General features: G+C 45.6%; 1 protein-coding gene across 2 annotated transcripts in view; it reads left to right on the forward strand.

Annotated features, from left to right (window-relative positions):
• Positions 1-15877, forward strand: part of PTPN14 (protein tyrosine phosphatase non-receptor type 14) — a 142903-nt gene that overhangs the window by 3565 nt on the left and 123461 nt on the right. Inside the window, exon 2 of one of the 2 annotated variants that reach the window (XM_084865526.1) lies at positions 11677-11766. The exons of the other annotated variant lie outside the window; for it this stretch is intronic. The gene's annotated coding sequence lies outside the window, so the exon portion shown is untranslated. The remainder of the gene's footprint in view (positions 1-11676; positions 11767-15877) is intronic. 2 annotated transcript variants of the gene reach the window in all.

Raw genomic sequence — 15877 nt, forward strand, 5'->3', positions numbered from 1 at the left:
AACCCCCACTGGGTATGTGCCTGAAACCAAGGTACATGCCCTTGACCGGAATCGAACCAGGGACCCTTCAGTCCTCAGGCCAATGCTCCCCATCCACTGAGCCAAACCGGTTTCAGCATTTTTTCTGAACTCACTCTAAGCCTCGGAACAGCGCTAGGCACTTTGTTAGAGATAAGACAGGGGAAAAGAGATAAGATGAGCTACTTAATTAGCCCATTAAGTTATTGCTGCTTGCACTGATTAAGGAGAACACGGGAAGACAAACACGTTTTGGTAAAAAAAAAAAAAAAGGAGGTTAAGAAAATGTCTAAAGGAAGACCGTGATCCCTCCTCATGACTTAGTTTACCTTTCCCGTGTCTGAGCCCCATGGAGGGCTTATGGCACGGCCCAGGGGGGTGGCGGCCAGTTTTGCAGCTTTCCCGGCCGTCCGTGTGCAGGGTCAGGAAGCCAGGAGTAGGAATATAGCCAGGCCTTCGTTCTAGCCCTACCATCTTTTCAATTGTGTGATGTTGGAAGGTCTTTGCAGCCTGTTCGGAATCTCAAATTCAATCTCCATCTCTTCTTCTACATGATGGGGCCAGCGGTGTCTAGCTTGGCAGAATCTCGGTGGGGAGTTCGGTGTAATGCTATAGGGCCCCCTCCTCACATGGTGCCTCACCCAGAGTAGGTGTTGGGTCGAGGATGGCTATTTATATGTTCCAGGAGTTCCATGTGGCCATGAATGCGCTCTTTGTGTCACTTTTTCCCCCAGCAGCCCGAACTCACATGCGTGCCAACATACACATAAAGCTTTGTCTTTGACTTCTTTTTTTTTTTTTTTTGGTCTGTTGGCTCAACGCAAATGTGTTAGCTGGCAGCTGCCACGCAGCCCCTCCTGAGAGAGGAGGTTGACATTTGCAAGACCAGGCAGTAGGGAAGCGTGAGGAAGGAGGAGAGCCCCTTGGAGAAGGGCTGAGAAAAAGGTCCTTTTTTTCTGTGTGCTAATTACTACAACAGGGTCCAGGACTAGTTTAAGGGACCTGACATTGTTTTAAAAATATTTTTAAAATTTATTTTAGAGGGGAAGGGAGAGAGAGAGAGAGAGAGAGAGAGAGAGAGAGAGAGAGAGAGAGAAACATCAATGATGAAAGAGAATCATTGATCATTTGCCTCTTGCACGCCCCCTACAGGGGATCCAGCCCCCAACCCACCCATGTGCCCTGACCTCCTGACTCATATAGGTCGATAATGCTCAACCACTGAGCCACACTGGCTAGGCAGCATCCTGGTATTTCTGATGTTGAAATCCGGTGAATGAAAGAATGTTCCGATAAATAAGTAAGCCCGCCTTTAGCAAGAAGGCAAAAAACTTCCCAAAGGAATGTCTTTGCAACCTGATTTCCTTCTTTGAAGCACAAAGACAGTCAACTTCAGCGCCTCTCCGGGAATGCCCGCCTCAGGTTGCTTGAGCTTTAATGTCGCCTTTCATCTGAGAAGCCTCAAGTATTTGACAAACATTAGCTCCTTGATCTTCATATCATCCCTCCCAGGAGGAGGGAAGGTTAGAAGAAAGAACAGCTCGGAACACATCAGCAGGGCAGGTGTGTAGCATGTGTCCTTGAAGCAGAGTGGATTGTCATAGCCTAGAACCGGGTAACCTGCGCGTAGTTTGCTTGCAGGCCAGGAGGATGGGGGTGGGAGGGGACAGATGGGGAGGGTGGGGAAAGCCCAGGTAAAGAGCAGAGCTGGCTGGGATTTCCACAATGGGAAGGGAGAGGAAGACCACGCTGCCCAGACCAGCCATGCCTTTGCCATACATTGCAGGCATGCTGATTAGGACAATAAATAACCTCCGAATTATTTATAATTTGTGAATGAAAGGATGTGACGCCATACTTATGGATAAGAGTTCCCGTCGCTGAAGATAAAAGGTAACGGGGACTCTCAGTGCCTTTCTGTGGCATAGGGGTGGTTATGCGCCTGAGTCGGATTATAAATGGCATAGGAACATTGTTTTAATTTCCTTTCCCTTTTTCCTGTGGGTTCTATATTCCTTGGCTTGGTCTTTTGTCCTGCTCTCCTCCCGTCAAGCTTTTGTTTGGCTTGCTACGTGGTCCTTGCTATCGGAAACAAAACAAAAAAAACATAGTGTGGCCATTCTTAGGTCAACCTTGTGTGTAAAATTTGATACGTGGCCGATTTAGCGTAGTTCCTTAGGGGACTTAATTAGGCTTATAATTGGCTTGACCCAGAGGCCTATGGCATATCCTATAACGGTAGGCAGCCACCCCATACATGCTTGATGCTGGTCAACGGGGAGGTGTCTGGGAGAAAAGGAGAGAGGGTCCCATGGCATCCTCTCAGAAGCAGAATATCCTCTTCACGTCGGTGATGTTTGAGATTTCAGTAGTGAATTATACTCCTAAACTCGGAAGGTTTTTTTTTTTTAAAAAAAATATATATTTTATTGATTTTTTACAGAGAGGAAGAGAGAGAGCCAGAGAGCCAGAAACATCGATGAGAGAGAAACATCGACCAGCTGCCTCCTGCACACCCCCCACAGGGGGTGTGCCCGCAGCCAGTGTACATGCCCTTGACCAGAATCGAATCGAACCCGGGACCTTTCCGTCTGCAGACTGACGCTCTATCCACTGAGCCAAACCTGTTTTGGCAAAATAAATTCTCAAGTTTTACTGGGTGGGCCATTGGACCTAATTTGCCTCCCAAGTTTTGTTTTTTTGTTAGCGCTCCATGGGGAAAAATCACTCATTGTTAAAAATTAGCAGAAGTTGCCGAAGCAGGTTTGGCTCAGTGGATAGAGCGTCGGTCTGCGGACTGAAAGGTCTCAGGTTCGATTCCGGTGAAGGGCATGTACATTGGTTGCGGGCACATCCCCCGTAGGGGGTGTGCAAGAGGCAGCTGGTCAATGTTTCTCTCTCATTGACGTTTCTAGCTCTCTCTCTCTCTCCCTTCCTCTCTGTAAAAAATCAATAAAATATATTTAAAAAAAAATTAGCGGAAGTTCCTAATGCTTCCTTTTGCACACAACCTATCCTTGACTAACACTTCATTTCCTCAAGTCTTTGGAAATGTCACCTTCTGGAAGTTCTTTCTTTCACACTCCATTCCCCTGGAGTAGTCGGGGCCTTAGCTAAGGCAACGGACCTCAAAGGCCAGTGCGCATTGGAATCACCTGGAAGTCTTACTAAAGCTCAGAGGGCCGCTCCCCACACCCACGCCAGCTTCTGATTCAGCCCAGGTCTCGGGTGGGGCCCGAGAATTTGGGGCTCAGTGGTGCTAGTACCCCTGGTCCTTGACCAGCCGCACGTGGAGAATCCCGGAGCTGAGGAACCCACCCCTGTCCCCAGGCTTGGTAGGTAGTCACTTAAGTTTTCACGGCATTGGTGCGACCAGTTCTGTTCCTGGTTGTGTTAGGGCTCTGGAGGGGCCCGGAGTCACATAATGAGTACGTATGCGTGTGCCTACCCAAGCCCATGAGATCCTGAATTAGAGGTTTCCATTTTGATGGAACGGCTTGGCTGTCATCTCCAATCCAGACCTGGCTCCAGACAGTTTGGTTTATCTGGTAACTTCCATCCATCTGGCTATGCCACTTACATGAACTCACGAGTTTCTTGCTACAGAAGCTGCTGCTTCTGTATTCGTCAGGACTCTGCCGTCTGTTGAATTAGCTGCTGAAGCCAGGCCTTTGGAATTCTCTTCCTGTCACTCTTTCCTTGCAACCCCCCCTCACTCCCCCCCAACCTCCACCCTCAGACACCACTAACAAACACTTAGGTCCTTTGAGTTTTTGTCTCTAAAATACCTTTAATTTGCCCCCCCCCCCCCCCCCCCCCCCCCCGCCTCTTGGGATGGTTCAAGAGTTTCAAAGGCAGTGTTTGGTATAGTCTTTATCTACTTTTTCAAAGAGTTATTAAAAAAAAACCACCACAAATCTGTTTTTTATGTTATTTAGATTCCTTGTTTACTTCTTTTTACCTGTATGATAAAGTAAAAAGACTACCTTCCCATTCTTATCTGCTTCCCTCTCTCCCTCCTCCCACTCCCCTCTCCTCATTAATACTTTTTGGTGCTTAATTCACCCTCTCCTTGGTTACCTACCTTCCCAACCTGACTCCCCTCTCCCCCTTGCTGGCCATTCCGCCAAAGGTCCACCTTCTGACCACCAGTTAGCATTCCTTTCGTTAGAGTCTCATAGCACCTTGCACTTACCTATGTTGGTAAGTTTTCTCTTTCCCTGTTATATGCTTGCCTCCCTGTCTCCTTTGGTAAGTAAGTTGTAAGTGTCTCTACAGCAGCCGTGTTTCACTTGGTTCAGAATCGGAATCGCCACCCTAGACGGATGGAGGTTGGTTTGCAGTAGCCGTGTCTTAAGGTCACTGCTGCTCACTCTATCCCAGTGTTCCCAGCACGTTAAATGATTTTATTAAATCACTCAACAACCCTGCCAAGAAAGTACTATGATTGTCACTCTCTTGCAGAGGGTGAAAGGAGTTAATTTTTAAAAGTGTTTATAGATCAGTGGAGGAATGCATTTCTGAAACGCTGTCCTGAGGGTCTAGAGCCCAGCCTGGTTTGGAATTTCTTATGGATTCTGTATTATAGGAGGTGCAGTGCTCTCTGGAAATGACATCATGGTCATGACTATATTGATTTTTTAAAATGTAAACAGATGGCATTGCTATTTACTGTACACATCTTATTCATTGTACACATATTCCCTTGAGGAGATGAGCTGCATCCCTAAGCTGGTACTCTGATTCTTCATGTTGTTTTGCTTTACTTGGATACTTCCCCTACTTTTCAAACCTGGGAAAGCTTGCAGATCTAGGGAGTATGACGACCATAGAAGAATTTATAAGGAGGGACATTTGGAGTTGAGGCATGGAACAGAATTGTTTTATTGCAGAAATATTCAGTCTTTGAATTCTGAGTGACCAGTGTTTAAATGAGAGAGAGAGAGACAGACAGACACCCTTCATGACACTGTCCCCGCAGACTTGCCAACCTGCTCTTCCCCATCTAGAACCATAACAAGCAGCACGGATTGATCATCAATGATCATTCATGTTATCCCCTGAATTTCAAGGTGGGCCCTCCCCATTTTTGTAGTTCTCCAGTAGAGGGCCATCGAGTGGATTTCCTGGCCGTGACCGTGAATTGGGTGTGAATCACGTGTGCCCATGATCCACCCTTCAACTCGGTCGGTAAGGTTCTGTGCAGATTTATGTCCCACGATCCCCCAGGCTCCGTCACGCTGCAGCTGTTTCCTGAACAGACCCGGTCCTGTCCCACCTCTGCGTGTGCCCTCTCCTCGCCTGGGGATCCTGACACTCAGCATTGCCCTGCAGAGCCGCCCGGAGGCCCGCTGCAAGGCCAGCTCTCCCGTTGGGTGCCGTCCCTGACCTCTCTCCACGGTCAGGCCCTTCTGCCACGGTGCCCTTGGCATTTCACCCTCTGTGCTCGGTGTCCTGGCCGACCAGCCTATCAGCCACCTGGAGCTGCCACCCGTCTCCCTCCCTAGACCGCGTTCCTTTTCTGCTGCGGGTCCCCTGAAGCTGTCCATTCCAGCCTGTCTCCTCCGGGCCCCAGGAACGCCTCCGAGGCGGACTTTTCTTCCTTGACAGTCCTTCAGGGAAGCCAGCTATCTCAGCATCTTTTATCTGTTCTGTCACCTACCCCACTGCTCTCTCCTGTCCCAGGGCTGCCTGCGCAGACACCAGACCACCCCTGTACACTACAGAGCCTTGTTTTAAACAGTCTCCTGTTTGAAATCTGTACTGCCACTTTATGTTATTATTACTGTGTTTTTTTTTTGAGGAAGTTTGATTTTTTTTTTTTTTTTTCCCCAAGAGAGAGGAAAGGAGAGGGAGAGTTAGAAATGCCAGTAATGAGAGAATCATTGATCGGCTGCCTCCTGCCAATATCTCAATATCTGCCCCCTACTGGGGATCCAGCCTGAAACCTGGGCATGTGCCCTGACTGGGAATCTCACCGCAACCTCCTGGTTCCTAGGTGGACACTCAGCCCCTGAGCTCCTTTATGTCATTCAGAGATGCATATGTCTGTAGTAAAAGCTGTAAGGAAATGCCAGATAGATAAACACCAGGCACAGAGGGGAGGCGTGGAGGAGGGAAAGACGGAGATGCGGTACTTTATCTCCTGAGCTGGGTGGTGGGGACACGCGTGTGTACGATATTCCCCCCTAAGTCTCTCCAGGGTGGAAACGCTTTCATTTTCGGAACACACCCCATTGCCGGCGGTTAAACGCACACCGCCCAGCGGAGCAGTCAGGGCTCTGCACGCACAGCCCCTGCTCCCACCAACCCCTCTCCTGCCCTCGGCTGGTCTCTGCCGGCTCCCTGTCCCCCTGCTCCATGCATCTCCCACGGCTGAAACCTGTGGTTCTGACGCAGGCTGTTGTTACTGTCCCTTTTCCCTGGAGTTCTCTTTCACGTCTGCTCACATAATCTCCTCTTTTGTTCCTGAATTATCTAGTGTGATTTTTATGTCTTCTTGGGTATTGTTGTCTGACCTTTCTTTTTGTCATCAGGGAGCAGTCGTTGCCACCCGATCCGTCTTTGTGTTGGTACTTTGCATTCTTTACCAAGATACACTTCACATTGCCTTAGGATTGTGTGTCCACCTGTCTCCCTGAAGTTGTAAGCGCTTCCGGGATGTGTTTTATGATTTATTTGCCTTTGAGTTCTTGGCACCTGCTGCCAGGTAGGTGCTCAATAAGTGGGGATTGTTGAGTAGTAAATGTAAGATTAATTTGTTTTTAATTAATTTGTTTTTAATTTAAGTGATTTAAAAATATGTATTGATTGAATGCCGAAACTGGTTTGGCTTAGTGGTAGAGCGTCGGTCTGTGGACTGAAAGATCCCAGGTTCGATTCCGGTCAGGGGCATGTACATTGGTTGCGGGCACATCCCCGGTTGGGGGTGTGCAAGAAGCAGCTGGTCGATGTTTCTCTCTCACCGACGTTTCTAGCTCTCTCTCTCCCTTCCTCTCTGTAAAAAATCAATAAAATATATTTAAAAATATGTATTGATTGATGAGGTGGAGGGGAGGAGAGAGAGAGAGATTTGTTGTTTCACTTATTTATGCATTCATTGGCTGATTCTTATATGTGCACAGACCAGGGATCAAATCGGCGATCTTGGTGTATGGGGATGATGCTCTAACCAACTGAGCTATCTGGCTAGGGCTCAAGTCATTAAAAAAAAAAAAAAAAAAAAAAAAAAAAAAATATATATATATATATATATATATATACACACACACATACATATATATATATATATATATGTATATTGATTTTTAGAGAGAGGAAGGGAGAGGGATGGAGAGATAGAAACACCCCCCTACTTAAGATGGAGACTGCCATCTGGGCATGTGCCCTGACCGGGAATGGAACTGTGACTCTTGGTTCCTGAGGTTCAACCATTGAGCCACACCAGCCGGGCTCAGGCAATTTTGTTAAGGTGTGTCCAACAAAACGTCAACTCACATGGAAGGGAATGTCTCAATATCTGAAATGTAGACTGTACACGGAGTGGATTTACCAGATGGATTTTTCTAATCCAAACCCATGATTGGTTTCAGAAATGATTTCTTCCACCTTTCCGGTTTAACGTATGGCTTTGGCGATGGTTTGGCACTGGTGGGGGGGTGGGGAGGTGGGGAGGAGGGTTGTTTTGTTATTTAGCCCTCCTTCCCCATGCCACCACCATGGAGACACGGTGTGGTGGTTTCTGGAGCGCTGTCCGGGCTGTGTGAGCCCAGGTGGGGACGTGGACCTGGGCGTGGAAGGGTGGCTTCTGCCCTCAGCACTGCTTGCTCCCGGATGGAGAGGCCGAACGTCCGTGGAGCTGAGCGGCAGCACAGTTTATTCGTGTGGCAGACGCCTCCCCCTCCAGATATAATAACCGTGGTGAAGGGGGGGGGGTCCTGCTGTTTTAGGCTTAGGAAGGGGGTACTCGTCTGTTACCAAGCTCAGTGGTAGCAGCTCAAGCCAGCAGTTACTAGGTTTCCTTCAAGACTCCAGCAGACAGCGTTTGCTTCTGCCGCTGGGATCCGGTGGTCTGTGTGGTCTGTGTGGAGTGTATTTTTCGTAATGCATGTTGTAAAATGTGCCGTAGATGATGAAGGCACGCACTTTTTACTTATTTTTTTAATTTTTTTTAGACACACACACAAGTCTCCGAATTGTCATTTGACAAACCGGGCTGGCTGTCACAGTCCCTGTGTTTAAATGCGTGGGTTATACTAACTTAACATTCTGGGAGATGGTGCTTTAAAAAAAAAAATCTGTTCGTGTTAAAAAGGGCGCAGAGATTCTTTTATTCTAAAGTCAAAGAATTTGTTATGGGATATTATATAATTATGAGGTTTATTGGGGGTTGGGGGAAAAGTGTGACTGACGTGAAAAGAATGAAAACTCCGAAATGATGAAATGACACCTACCCGTGTTAATGATATTCTCTGGAAAATTACTGTTTACTTAAGAGGCATCTAAAAATAAAGGCTAGAAAGGACGATTTGTGCCGTGCTTCTGCTGAGCAGCTGTGTCGGTGGCTTTCAAAACGAGGCTTCGTCTCCCAGCACCAGGTTAGGTACAAGTGTGTATTGCACGTCCCTTCAGCCTGTGAATGCCTCTAGGTGTTTTAGCTTTCCCCGTGAATAGGAAGCGATACTAAGTTATTTAAGGGAATCGCTTCCTTCCTTTCTTCCTTCCTTCCTTCTTCTCTCCTTCCTCCTCCCTTCTTTCTCCCCCCAACCCCCTTTATAATAGACTAGAGGCCCAGTGCATGAAATTTGTGCATCTGAGGAGGGGTTCCCTGAGCCCGGCCTGCTCCCTCTCACAGTCCGGGAGCCCTCGGGGTTGTCTGAGTGCGGGGAGCAGGCCTAAGCCCTCAGTCAAACACCCCATGAGGGCTCCCAGACTGCAAGAGGGCGCATGCTGGGCTGAGGGACTCCTCCCTACCCTCTGCCCCAGTGCGTGAATGTCGTGCACCGGGCCTCTAGTGTATTCATAATACAGTGAAGAATAATGCCCAGATTAAATTTGAGGCACTACAGAAACTTCATCCTTCAAAGAAAGACCCAGCTATATTCAGTAGCCCGTCTTATTGAGGTCAGACGCTGTGGTTAATACATACAGGACGGAAAAACCTTGATTCTCCAAGATCTGGCCATCAGCCCTCCTTTCCCCTCACTTGTAAGACTGCCAAGGCAAGAGCAGGCAGGGCAAGGAGGTATAAATCACGGAGGGCTTCAGACAGGGCATTGCAACGATGTTCTTAACAGCGGCCACTGTGGACGTTGTTTTGGGTAACTGGGCATCGGACAAAGGCATGGCGACGGCAGCACAGACAGTTTTCCCCCAGCCTCTCTGTTTTCCCAGGCGGACCGGCTCAGTGTTTCCTTCACCATTTTCCCCACTCCCATTTCTGACCTTTGACTCAGCAGAGCTTCGGGTCTGGAAACCTTTTTCCCTCCACAACGGTGTATAGGCACAGCAGTCTTAGGAAAGCGATGCCATTTTTATCGATAGCTTTATTCTTGAGAAATATAAATGTGAAACGGGTTATTCACTGAAGTCTGGCAGGCAGTAAATGGAGGAAGTGGAATCCGATGGTCTGTATTAAGTATATTTATTTTGAGTACTGACCCCAATATTTATGTTGAGCTCAAGTTCTTTATTTTATTTTATTTTATTTTATTTTATTGATTTTTTTACAGAAAGGAAGGGAAAGGGATAGAAAGTTAGAAACATCGATCAGCTGCCTCCTGCACACCCCACCCTGGAGATGTGCCCACAACCAAGGTACATGCCCTTGACCGGAATCGAACCCGGGACCCCTCAGTCCGCAGGCTGACGCTCTATCCACTGAGCCAAATCAGTTAGGGCAAGGACAACACTATTATAGATGGTTATCCAACTATTCCTGGGAGCTCTGGCCGCCGAGCGGTGCCTCACGGGATGGGGGTACAGGATAGAGAGGCGGTTAGAGAGTGTTATTGGTGATGGTGAGAAGCAAGCCTGATGATGACACCTTAAATGACCAGCAGCGAGAGACTAATATTAGCGGGCATGTACCCACCACTTCCCATGGGCAAGTACTTTGTCAAGCACTTTAAGTGGATTAGCTTTCTGATCCTTGCAACAACCCTGTGAAGTAAGCACTTCTGTAGGATTGTTTTATAGATGAGAAAATGAAGGCTTAGGAAGGCCGTGGCAGGCGTGAGATCCTACAACTCGTAAATACTCGTTTACTGTGTAACACCATTGGCATGCAAACCCACATCAGCGATGGAGCCGAGAGTCAGGTCTGGGCATCACTGCCTCTCGGAGGTGAAAGGGAAAGCAGAGCTGGGCCCACTCACCAGCAGTCCTTGCATTCATTCGGTGTCTGTGCAGGGTGTGTATTCCTGCGCATACCGTCATTGAATTAGGGAATACTGGTACAGGACAATCGTTGATGTTCCTAAGAATGATCTCAAATTACCAAAAGATGATGAAGTTGCAGTTACATAGATGATGTGTTACAGAACTGGACACTTGAAACATATGTTATTGTTAACCAATGTTATCCCCAATAAGTTTAATTTAAAAGAACGTCGACTGTATATGAGAAAAGAAAAATAAAGTGTGATTATACTTGATATTCTTCATTTACTAATCCTAAATTGCTTAACTTAGATATTTATCAGACATTGATTTTAGAGACTTTAAGTGCACTTCAGGTTGCTGTTTTTGTTGTTGTTAATCCTCGTCTGAGGATCTTTGGTCTGTGAATTTTTTTATTTTTTTTTAATCTTCACCTGAAGGTATTTTTTCCCGTTGACTTCAGAGAGTGGAAGGGGAGGAAGAAGAGAGAGAAAAACATTGATGGGAGATAGTCACATCGATTGGTTGCCTCCTGCAAGTGCCCTGACCATCGCTGGGGGAACAAACCTGCAACCCAGGTACGTGCCCTTGACTGGAATTGAACCTGTGATCCTTCTGTGCTTGGGCCAGTGCAACCACTGAGCAACACCGGCCAGGGCACAGGTTGCTTTTTGGCAGAGACCTTGATGTATTTCATGGCAAGTTCAGATTTTGTTAATTCAAGCATTAGGTCATTCTCTCCCCTCAGAATACTCAACAGTACTTTAATAAAATTGGTAAAAGTCGACCTACAAATCTGTTTCTAGCAGTTTACATTTTTGTCCATATTTTTAAATCTTTGTATGTAGACATTTTCATAATTGTAGCTTCATATACTTAACATATGTGCATGTTTTTAGTACTTATTGTCTTAATAATAATATTTTAGTATATTTAGTATATTTGCATATAATTGATATTGTATAAATCCCTTTGTTATTTTTTTATTATTGAAAGTACATACCTTTGCATTTCTTATTATCCCATAGATGATAATGATAATCTCCCCATTAATAATTGTTGATTTTATTTTAGGATAAATTTCCATGAGTGAGATAGTTTATTCAGATGAATATTTTTATCATATCTTGTATCATAGAATTTTAAGCATAAGTCATAAAGATAAATTCAGAAGTCACACAACTTCATTTTCAGGCAGCTATACCCTGTCAGATCTTGCTTTGTGACTAGGAAGTCAATTATTACAGCAAATAACTATGGCTTTTGTTCTTTTTACAGTTCCTTGTAGTCTGCCAAGAGGATTGATGAGCCATAGATTCATACATTCAGAAGCTGAATACCGACACTTGAACTAGGTTCACTTTTGGCGTAAGTGTTTGCTAACCCTTACATCATTTAGAGCCAAATAAAGAGTATTGGGTAGAATTATTTCAGTTATGAATATGATATGTATAGAATTATTGAAACATTTATAAAAAGGTAGTATTTTAGTTGGAATTAAAGAAATATATGAGTAAATACTTCATTGGCAAAAAATAAGTAATTATAAATTATTACATCATTCTAAGTTAATTGCTTACCTCATTTTATATATATTAGTGGCCTGGTGCATGAATTTGTACACTAGTGCAGTCTCTCGGCTTGGCCTGTGGGATCAAGACAAAACTGGCTCTCCGACATCCCCTGAGGAGTCCCAGATTGCATGTGGGTGCAGGCCAGGCCAAGTGAGAGACGGGGAAGGTTGGCCAGCTGGGGAGGGGCTGCGGGAGGATTCTAGGACTTGTCTGGCCCATCTCACTCAATCCTGATTGGCAGGACCCCAGCAGCAAGCTAACCTGCCTGTCAGAGTGCCTGCCCCGTGGTGCTCAGTGCACATCATAGCAAGTGGTTGAGCAGCCTTAGCATATATATTAGCATATTATGCTTTGATTGGTTGAATGGCCGACCAGTCAAATGGACACTTAGCATATTAAGCTTTTATTATATAGGATGTCATTGCTATCTGCCCATTATGCTATTGATACTTTTTCACTATGCGTTTTCTTATATCAGCTACTCTATTACTTGCTGTATTTTGATAACTGTTGTATTAGTTTTTGCTTTGATAACACAAAAAGTTTCCATATCTTAGTAGCTTACAACAATAAACATTTATTTTTTTTTGTCTATGTCATATACTTTTGTGGATGGGCTGTCATTCTTAGTGGCTTGATTGGACTCAGTTTAGCTCACATGGCTTCTCATTTGGGAATCCAGGTTAAAGGGCAGCCCTACCTGGGTCTTGATGTTCTGATGGCTGATGGCAGGAATGTGGTGAGAAGCATGAATCTCATTTAAAGCTGCTTCATGAAGGTGGCAAGCATGCTGTCTGGTCACATCTCACTGGTCAAAGTCCATTACCTGGCCAAGCCAAAAATCACCGAGTTGGAGACCTACACTCACCCCATAGGATTCCCAGGCCAGTCTCAGGGACATGGATGGGTTGTATGACAGGAAGGGTTGGGATAATCCCACCTTTGATGCCATCACTGACTTAACTCTTCCCTTCTGCTGTGGTAGTTGGATTGCTTCTGATTTTAACACGTATAAATAGCATTGCTCTCAACGTTGTTGAGCAAATTACATGTATTTACTTGGAGAGTATTTCTGGGGATACGGTTTCCAAAGTTGGCTTTCTGGGTCAGAGGGCATGAATTGCTGGTGGATCTTATTACAGATGGCCAGATTGCTCTCCCGAAAGACTGTTGGTTTATAGTACCGTCATTAATATTTAAGTATACAGCCTACCGCATATCCTCCTGGCGCCGGGTTTTACCACTCTCGTTTTGTTAGTTTCATCATTGTTTGCAGCTTAATTTTCGCCATTAGTAATGATGGTATTCTAAAATGAAAACTATCAGAACAAATTATATTGTTGTTTGTCTATTAGTGAATAAAACAATTTTCTTTTGTTGTTTCCGAAAATCATTATAAAATGATTCGTTTTTACCCTTTCTTTGTTTCTTTGGCCCCCTATTTTTCTCAGTATGCTGTTTCCTAAATAGATTGTTATCCAGACTCTAAGACAAAAAACAATGAAAAAAAGTAAAATAAAGCTTGACTTGAGGTTTTGTAGTTTTTATCTGAATGAAATCCTAAATTTTTACTATAGACCTGGATAAGTGACTGAACCCATTCAGATTGCTGAATTTTGTTGCATGTGTTCAAGCCTTAGGAAAGGGGATTTATTTATTGTCCTCTTGCCTAACATTTAATGGCTTTAATTTCATGGTTTTCAGATTCACCTATGGCCATATGGTTTATATAGCAGAAAAGATCAACTGAAACTTAAGAACCAGTCTTTCCTACAGTTTCCCCCCTGCAACCGTAAACTAAAACTTTTTATTACCAACTGTATCCTCTCGTGGGCTTACTTTACAAACTGTCATGTTGCCTGCTGCTACGGTTGTCTTTGGCCTCTGCTTAGAAAGAGTGGAATCTAGACATTCCCATAAGGATCCCTGGTTTTGTTTCCTCATGTGAGGCTTTGAGACTTCACAGTGAAGGCAAAAACACTTGCGAGGGAGATAAGAGAAATCTTCAGGCCTGTAGGCAGAATGGGGTGGAGTGGTGTGTGTGTGTGTGTGTGTGTGTGTGTGTGTGTGTGTGTGTGTGTTGGCAGGGGAAGTGGTGCTGGCCTTTGGGAATAACAGTTGGATTTTGCAAGTACCATCGGAGTGCAAATGCCTCCCACCTCATTTAGCGAAGGAATGCCAAAAATCCTCGGAACTGAGAAATCCACTCTGTGTTTTGTGAAACAGACTGGTAAGAGCTTGTAAGAAATATTACAGCTCAGTGGGAAGCAAGTCCAACTGTGCGAGAAGCAAGTCAGTGCATGAAGCAGACGTCAGTGTGTGAACCAGAGTTTATCTGAACAGCAGTTGCCGATGGCAGAATGTTTAAGAGGTGTGTCTAGAGTGTTCACAGTGTGACTGTGAAGACTCCTCTTAGTGTTGAGGAGTTATGAATTTGGATCCATTTGCCAGGAACGTCTTTGGGTTTTTGCTCCTGAAGCGGTTTCTTATCTCAATTTAAACGTCATTTTGTATAAGTCTTCGTAGATTTTAATTATTTTTTGGACCACGAGGACCCATTGTTTATGAAGTTGGGGAAAACTGGATTCTGAGGCTCCAAGTAAGTGAGAATGAGGATGCTTTCTGTGAACATAGAGGAAAGCAAGTAAGTTCGGAACAGGAGCTTCTGGAATGCAGGCAATAAAGACGATGCTTGTTCATACCCAGTTGTTACATATCTAGGATGAATTTGTAAAAAGGTTACTACTGAGCTCTTCTCAAAGGTTGTCATGTGCATTGTAAATGTTTCTTGAACTGCTAATAGTTTAAAGACAAAAGAGGTGCTTATCCCTGTGGTGTGTTTCACTTCACTGATTTTTTTTATTAAATATATTTTATTGATTTTTTACAGAGCGGAAGAGAGAGGGATAGAGAGCTAGAAACATCGATGAGAGAGAGTCATCGATCAGCTGCCTCTTGCAGCTGCCTCTTGATCAGAACCCCCCCCCCCCCCACTGGGATGTGCCCACAACCAGGGTACATGCCCTTGACCGGAATCGAACCTGGGACCCTTCAGTCCGCAGGCCGACGCTCTATCCACTGAGCCAAACCGGTTTTGGCTCACCTCACTGATTTCTGTATGTTGGGGGAGTTGAAGCAAGGGTGTAACATGTATGTGTGTGTGACTTTTAGGTCTGGGGTGGATGGTCCCAAATATGGGACCTTGTCCAGTGTTGCCCCAAATCAGATAGTGTTACCTGGTCTACTCCCTGGACTGTCTCATTTCTTTTCCATTTTTTTCTTTTCTTCCTGGCCTGTAAGTTGGCCTACCTGTAGAGTCACTTATATAATGCTGTGGTCTGAATGTGCCCCACCCCAAATTCAGATGTTGAGATCCTAATCCCCAGGGGTGAGGGTATTAGGAAGGGGGTGTGTGCGTGCGTGCGTGCGTGCGTGCGTGCGTGTGAGAGAGAGAGATTTGGGAGGTGATGAGGGCTTGAGGGTGGAGCCCTTGGGAATGGGATGAGTGCTTTTATAAAAGAGACCCTAGCCCCGCAGAACTCCCCGGCCCCATCTGCTCTGTGAGGGCATAACCAGAAGTCTGCGACCCAGAAAAGGGTCCTCACCCGTGTTGGAACCCTGCTCTTGGGCTTCCAGCCACCAGAACTGTAAGCAGTACGTTTATGCTGTTCATCCACTGCCCAGACTGTGGTGTTTCATTACAGCACGTATTCCAAGTACCATAGGGAATGAGATGCGGAGCTTAGCCCGCTGGGTCACTGACTGGCAGAACGTGATTGTGGTTGACCTGAGAGGGTCTAGGACTACTGGACTGACTCTTGTAACCTGTGCCCGTCTGGCTCTTTCACTAACATGGACTCTTAAATGCAACCATAGATATCGGACAGGTTTGTGATACTGTAATG

This window comes from Pipistrellus hanaki (genome assembly GCF_964339955.1).
Source record: "Pipistrellus hanaki genome assembly, chromosome: 18".
Taxonomy (NCBI): domain Eukaryota; kingdom Metazoa; phylum Chordata; class Mammalia; order Chiroptera; family Vespertilionidae; genus Pipistrellus; species Pipistrellus hanaki.